The following is a 6122-nucleotide window of genomic DNA, read 5'->3' as shown; positions in this document are numbered from 1 at the left end:
GGCTTCTCTTCTGCTGGCTGCACATTTCCGCAGGGCTAAAAGATGGGCGCAGGCTCCTTGCTGCAGCCCAGGGGATGGGAGATCAGCGCTGCCCTTCCCCTGGCTGTAGCAGGGAACACAGCAAAGCGCACTGCCTGGGTCCCTAGGCGCTGGGGTCCCTGCTGGAGCCAGAGGGAGGGGAGCACTGATCTCCCGTCCCCCTGGCTGCAGAAGGGAGCCACTGCCCAGGGACCCAGGTGGAGTGCACAGGGCTACAGGACGCATGTGGTTTCCCTGCTGCAGCCAGGGAGACGGGAGACCAACGAGGAGGCTCTTTCCGTCCGGCTGCAGTGGGGCGGGGGCTGCTGGCGGAGACTGGTGGCCCTTCGGGGTTGTAAAAATGATATCTGTGGCCCTCGAGCCAAGGCTGGGAACCGCTGAGCTAGTCTGACCTGCATAACGCAGGCCAGAGAGCCCCACCCAGCCATGTCTGCATCAAGCTCAGCAACTTGTGGTTGCACTAGAACAGCTCATGCAGAAAGAGATTTGCTCCTGATTGACAGATTTCAGACAATGGCGAAGCCCGCACCTGGCTTGGTGAGTTGTTCCAGGGGTTAATTACCCGCCCGGTGAAACGTGCACTTCATTTCCAGTTTGAATGTGACAAGAGCCGGTTTGCCTTTGCGTGCCAGCATAAAGAAGTCCATAGCCCCAGTTCTCCTCTTCCCACGAATAGCCTGTGCTCAAGCCTCTGAACCGTCTCGTTGATAAGCTAAATAAATTGAGCCCGTGTCACATCTATGCCTGCAACACAAGCACCTCGCCCTGCACTCTTCCTGAGAGCAGGGCACCCAGTGCTGCTTTTACACCAGTTTTAGCTCAGTCGACTCCGGCGGCTACTGATTTACGCCAGCGTGAGAGAGCTGAGACTCAGGCTGACGGACTCTCAGGAGCTGTTTGGGAAACCCCAGTCATCACCCACTTGCACTTGCAGCTCTCGGCAGTGCCCAGACCGTCCAAGCAAACACTTTACAATTCCAGGTGGAGAGCAGCTTGGGATCCCTTATAAATATATTATCAGGCACTAAAATGCATCGCGTTGGAAGTACATTTATTTGCTCACATTTGTGTTTCAGGGTCTTTCCCTGAACTCTTGTGGTTGGGCAGGGAGGTTAGTGCTTGTGGAAGGCGTGGCAGCCACGGATGGAGATGGGGAAAGAGGTGTTTCAGGGTCCCTGGCTGCCGGTTTTTCTATGGCTTTTGGTTTTTTGGAAGCAGCCCCAATCTTCCTATGGGCCCAGGGCACCTGCATTGAACGGTGGGTCCCTCCTCTGCGTGTCTGGAGGGAGAGCTGGAGGGATTTTTCTCTTTTGTTCTGCAGGGGTTCTCATCCCGCTGTCATCACTGCAATATTTGAGCACCCTCCAGTCGTGCATGAAGCAATGTGACTGATGTCTCTCACATGTGGCTCGCGCTCTCTCATCCTCGCCCCAGGAGGAGGAGGATTCTGTGTGCAGGGGAGTGGTTTGGTTGGGGGGATTTTGATGTCCGTGCGGCTCTGTTTATATTGGAGAGGGCTGGTTGGAGGAGGACGCCTGGCACCTGGAGCAGGGGCTGGTGAGGATTTGGGATAGTCCTTAGTCCACAGTCTGGGACCCGTCCCGCAGGACGCACTGTCTCCTGCTCAGGCGAGTTTTACCCATGCAGTGGATAGTTTCAGTGGATCTAAGGGGAATTGATGACCACCATCCTTATCCTGGAGCCCAGGCCACTGAGAACGTTGGCCCAAGACCTGGAACTTGACCCGCTGTTCTAGGGGCAGCCAGCACAGAGAGCGGAGGACAGGTCTCGTGGTGTCCTGCCCTGCTGTGAGGACGCACTGCAGCGGCCTGATGCCTCCGTGCCCAGGTGAACTGCGCTGCGGGAGTCCAGCTGGGAGGTGACAAAGGCACAATGGTGATTAGATCTAGGACCCCGGGAGCTCGGAGGCAGGTTCTAGGACCTTGTGGCTGCCCCAGGAGTCGGGAGACTCTGGTCTCTGCCAAGGGGAGATCAGACTGTCTGCAGGTGTCTCCTCTTTCACAGCTGATTGACGTTACTGCGCCAACTCCAGGTGGGGTGTGACTCAAAGAGGCCCAGCATTAGCTCAGATCCCCAGTTCTTAGAAGTGCACGTACCCGACCAATCGCTGCCTGGCTTGCCCGGCCGGGTCTCAGCGTGGTTTATAGTCTCTGGACGGAGCCCAGCTTTGCTGCACAGAAGTGAGCTGCTGAGGGGATCTGTCGCGCCCAGCTCTACGAGGAGAGCACAGGGCTGCATGCCTCTATCCCGGCTTCATTCGCACTGACAGCTGAACTCTTCTGCAGTTGGCTGACGGCTCAGCCCAGACCTCACCACCCGCACCCTCGCTGTTCAGGGGAAGGAAATAAACGGGCGCTGTTGGGGAGCGAAGTCTGCTCTTTGTCTGAAGGTGCAATACTTTGCTGAGACCCCAGGCTCAGGGGGCGTGCAGTGGGGAAGGAAGGATGGGCGGTGGCAGGCGGCAGATGTCTTGCTCACATGCTGTGTACCATCGCTGGCAGAGATCGGTCGACCAGTCGACCATGGGTGTATTACTGCACTACTGCCCTGCCTCCCGGTCGTGACGGTATTGCTCCTCAACGCCCGGGTGAGGTAGAGCAGTGCTGTTATAGAAATGGAGGCACAGGGAGGCTACGTGACTTACCCATTGTCACACGGGAAGTCTGTGGCGGAGCAGGGACATGAGCCCAGCTCTTGCAAGTCGCGGGCTAGCGCCCCGACCACTGATCCCTTTCCTCCTTCGTCTGAGCTCGACTCAGTCTTCAGCGGCCATCCCAAGAGTGAGACAAACGAAGAGGCTGCAGCCACAGCCTTGCTGAGTCAGACGAGACCTCACCCTGCCCCGTCGCTTTTAAAATGCAGGGGAGGCCAGGACATGTGTGTGTGGGGGGGGCTGAACTCTGCGCCGAAGTGGGAGAAGGCCAGGGGCAGCGTGTGAGTGTTCCCGTCTGGGCCCCCACACAGGAACGGCTCCCCCGGGACTTGCGGATACGTTCGGAAACCTGCCTTCCCCGAGTGAAGAGAGACAAGGGCAGGCCCTGTGGAAACAGCCGTGGGCCAGAGTGTGCTCATTCAGACGTTTCAGTCTGGAATAACTCCCTCCTTTCACCGGCCTGACTCCCATATACAGCCGTGTAAACCGGAGCAGAATTTGGCCACGTGTCTGACAGCAGAGCGTGGGAGAGGGTTACCTCGTGTAAATATAATCAGTCCAGCCGCGTAGTGAGCAGTGTAAAGCCACGAGAGCAGGGGAAGGGGCCTCGGGTATTTCAGATCAGGCCGTGGTGTTATTTAAACCCGTCTCCGGCCAGTGTGAATCACTGACGTGGTGTCCAGTGTCCTCTAGTGGTGCAGATAAAGTAGTTTCTGCATCAGCCACAAGGCGATTTGGTTGGCCCCAATCTGTCAACTCTGCATCCTTGCTAAGGTGGGAGTCTGCCCACCCCACATGCCTCCCGTGCGCCTCCCGGCCAAGCTCTCTGGCTTCTTCCAGAGCCTTCAGTTTTGCACCTCTGCATCGCTTTTTCCCTGCTCACATCCCCTATGCCTAGAGGCTCCCTAACTAAAGTCAGGGCCCCGGTGTGCTAGGGACACACATAGCGAGAGCCTGTCCCTGCCACTAAGCGCTCACAGGCTCCACAGACAAGGCAAAGGGTGTGTTATTGCTCCCATTTTGCAGATGGAAAACTGAGGCACAGAGACACAAGGTGCCTTGCCCACAGTCACACCGGGGGGGGGGGGGGGGGGAACCTGTAGCAGAGCTGAGAATTCGGGGCTGCTGAATCCCAGCCCAGCCTTCCTCTCTGGACACACGTCTGCATCCGACTCTGCCTGATTGGCCACTTATCGGCGCACTGGGGTGAGTCCTACCAGGGGCATTGCCCAAGAGCTCACAAAGCAGACAGCCGCCTTAGTAAGCCTGCGCTCCCCTCGCAGGATGCCAGGGACTCCATGCAGAGGGCTGCTCAGCACGCCTGGGTGTGACAAACAAGCCCTGAGAGCACAGGACTGGAGGGGGGCTCTGCTTTGGCTGAATCCTCTTATTCCTGGGATCAAGCCTCCCAACCTATTACTAGTAACAAGCAATGGGGGGGGCTAACTTCCTGCGCTGGAGGGGCTTGTCCTGCCATGCGGTGTCTGAGCAGACAGCCGGGATGAAAGAGAGCCTCACACGCAAGAGCAGAAATGGACGAGGGAAGGCTGCTGCTTGCAGTTATCCAGGATTTCCCAGGCAGTAACCACCGCAGGCCCTGTCCTGTAGCTGAGTTATGGCGACACACGGCTGCGCGTGGGCGCCCACGTGGCTCACGCTGATTTCGCTAAAGTCGAGTTGGTGTGGACCTCAGCTCCACTCTGATTGTCCCAGAGAAACTCAGAGCACGGCTCGGGCTTTCACAAATATCTGCTGTCACGCAGGTGTCAGTGGGTGCGTAGACCAGCCCTTCGTCCCCCTGCACCCGCTGCCAGCGGGCAGTGAGTGGAAATGCAGCTCGTGTCCCCTTTAAAGCCCTTTGTCACCATCAGAATGGAGTAACGGGTAAATGAGAATCAGGCCTGAACTGGCTACACCCAATAATTTAACCCTGGTCTACCCACAGGGGTGTCCCACCTGGATTGATCTGGCAGGAATTCAGAGCGGGAGGACGGTGAGGAGCAGCTAGGGTGCAGGTGGGCCTGTCCCTGTAAGAGTGAGCATGTCTGTGGCAGGGCGGCTCCTGGTTCTCTGTCCTCAGCCAGCTCCTAGCACGGTTAGTCCGTGCCCCAAGGGCCATTCGGCTGTGGTCGGTACCCCACTCTATGGGGTTGGTGGACTGAAACGCGCAGTAACACAGCCCCTGGGGGTGCAGGGCTGGCTAGGCAAAGGTCATGAGAGCCCTGAACCTGGTACCATGGTTGGCACTGAAGGTGCCCAGGTCCCTGTATGCACGATGCTGGAGGCGAGTGGCCCTGTCAGTGTGTTATGTGCGCTGGTAAGCTAGAGAGCGAGCGTTAGCAAATACCTCGCTCACCTCCAAGGTCAGGCTCCCAGTGCATTTCCTTGGCAGGGGGTGACCGGTGGCATGAACGCTGGTTGTGGTACTTAATGCCCCGCAGGCGATGGCCTGTGCTGTGGGGAGCGCTAGCACGGAACGGGTCCGTTGCAAAGTGGAGGAGGGGGGGCACTTGCGGATATCTGGAAAGGCAACGAGTGGGAACAGCTTTATTCATAGAGGGCATGGCTCAGGGACCCCCGAGGCAGCTGCAAGGTGCTGCACAACGAGTTGAGGTGGTCACGGTACAAGGCGAGAAGGGAGCCAGGGGTGCGAGGGAATGTAACGAAGCTGAACCAGGCAGAACCGAGGCCGGAGCAAATAGTGCTGTGCACACACACACACACACACACACACACCCTCCGGCAAGGATTGCTGCGGAGGACCGACCCGTCTGGCCAGGTCTCAGCCGGCGCAGGGAGACACACGTCGCTTTCCCCAGCGTGCAGTGCTCTCGCTTTGCAGCTTTTGACCAAGGCAGTTACCTGCAGTCAGGCCTTGCCACCCCGCCTGCCCCCAGCCTCACGGCCTCCCTGTGCACCCCTGCCCTAGGCTGGCCCCCCCAGGCGCTGCTCAGGTGCGGGGAAGGGCCGTGCCTTCCCCCTGCATTGGCAGTGCTCTTTAGATCTGATTCCAGACTTTCTCTTCTCCCTCCTGCCTCCCCATGGGGCTCCAGAGACGGATTTTCCCTGTGCAAATCAGCAGTGGCCAGGCCAGATTCCCCAGCACGCCCACGGTTCACCTTCTCTCCCACCGCAGTGAGCGCACAGGTTCAGAAGCGTGAGCTGGGCTCAGAAACGGTCCGCCCAGGGACTTCCAAACGGACAAGCCCTTGGTTTGGCTGTGTGAATCCCAGGCTCTGAACCTGCCGTTCTCCCCTGCGCCCTCCCCTCTCCCTGCCTTTCCTGAGAGCAGCTGAGCTTTCACCCTCTCAGTGATTGTCCAGCGTGTGCTGCGCCCAGCTTCTCACTTTCCTCCCTCACCATTTGGATTGGCCACGAGTTCCTCATTCTACTGTCCGAAGACGCCCGC

Source organism: Emydura macquarii, unplaced genomic scaffold, assembly GCF_026122565.2.
Source record: "Emydura macquarii macquarii isolate MOO-44397 ecotype Brisbane River unplaced genomic scaffold, CSIRO-AGI_Emac_v2 contig_2699, whole genome shotgun sequence".
Classification (NCBI taxonomy): domain Eukaryota; kingdom Metazoa; phylum Chordata; order Testudines; family Chelidae; genus Emydura; species Emydura macquarii.
Note: the sequence above shows the minus strand (reverse complement) of the source record.